The following is a 1,532-nucleotide window of genomic DNA, read 5'->3' on the forward strand; positions in this document are numbered from 1 at the left end:
CTTCAAATCATTCTCTGTCGTCAACAGGCAGTTCCTTTGTACTGCATTTCTACGGTTCCATCCTTCTATGGAGTTGGGACCTTCTGATGAGAACTGACTAGTAATACACACCCCTGCTCTGTGCCATGCCAGCCCGACAACAGATCACCTCCTGGGAAGGAGAAGAATATGTGTCTTTTAAGAGGAAGCATTATGCGTTCTTGGTGCTGGACGATATCCGTCTTTGGAAAGCAGTTTGAACTCCCCCTTCTTTAACTGAAGTTGGGAGATCCGGTGGATTTATGGGTGCCTTGTGATTGCCCTTACTTGGACTGTACCATTCAGCGGTGGGATAGGGGTTATTGGCAGTGGTCACTGACTGAGAGATGTGAGAGACTATATGATAACATGATATATTATTATAGTGACAGACAACAAAGTTGTTGCGATAGGAATGAGGGTAGGCCTATGTCTAGCAGAATAACAACAGTGAACCAATCAGGGAGCAAGCAAGGAAACAGTGGATGGCGATTGGTCTAACCTGCCCGGGGCGCTACCAAAAGGAACACTACAGGAAGTCAGCACAGGGTCAGTAAGGGGTCAGTAAAGAGTTCAAAACAGAAAGGGGTCAGAATAAACGATCGACCAATACAACGAGAGTATTGACCGCTCCCCATCCACTCTACAGAGAGGACCATTCAGGTCACAGAGGATAGCCTAACAAAGAACCCCTACATAATGTGCGTTGGTGTTTTGAATATGGGTCATAACATTCTGTCTGTAGTGTATCAGTAAATGACATGACGTCTATGGTTTATTATTGTCTTTGACTCAGACTGTGAAAGGGACTGTGGTAATATAATACAGGCTTGATGTTATTATTATGAATAGGATTGCCCCATTGGGCTGTGGGTCAGGACATGGTATACGAATCCAAGTTCCTTTCCCAGAATCTTCCAGGGGAAACCTACCTGGCTGCATGACTCAGTGGTTCCTTCCTGTTCCTGTCCCCCTCTCTTATCTGTCTCCCGTGGCATTGTCCTCCTCACCTCACCAGACAATGGTTCCTATCCCCCTCTAGCCTGATCGCCCCACATCTAACAACCACGTGCAGAGTTCGTAACACTTCTCATGAATGGCTTCTTAATAATGCATTATAAGCACATGTATAATGCCTTATGAGCTATGTATAATGCACTTTAATGCGTAGAGATTCAATTGATATTCATGAGCACTTATTATGCGCTTATTATACATTATGAAGAGCGCATTCATAGGAAGTGTTATCAAATTAGCCCGAGTGCCAGTCTTGTTTAAGCCATCATGTCAACTCCTTGCCACTCAATGTCTCGTCAAACATGCTTAGCATGACAATGAGTGACAAGGAGTTGGCATGGTAGCACAAGCAGATCTGGGACCAGGCTATTACAGAGATGGCGGTACAGCACAAACAGTAGAGATGTGTAACTCCCCACTGTCTCCCTCCGGTGTGCATTCTTCTGACCTTCTGTCTTGTACATAAACAACACTGTTGCTGTACTTTTATCTGTTCC

This window comes from Salvelinus namaycush, chromosome 7 (assembly GCF_016432855.1).
Source record: "Salvelinus namaycush isolate Seneca chromosome 7, SaNama_1.0, whole genome shotgun sequence".
NCBI classification, from domain to species: Eukaryota; Metazoa; Chordata; class Actinopteri; order Salmoniformes; family Salmonidae; genus Salvelinus; species Salvelinus namaycush.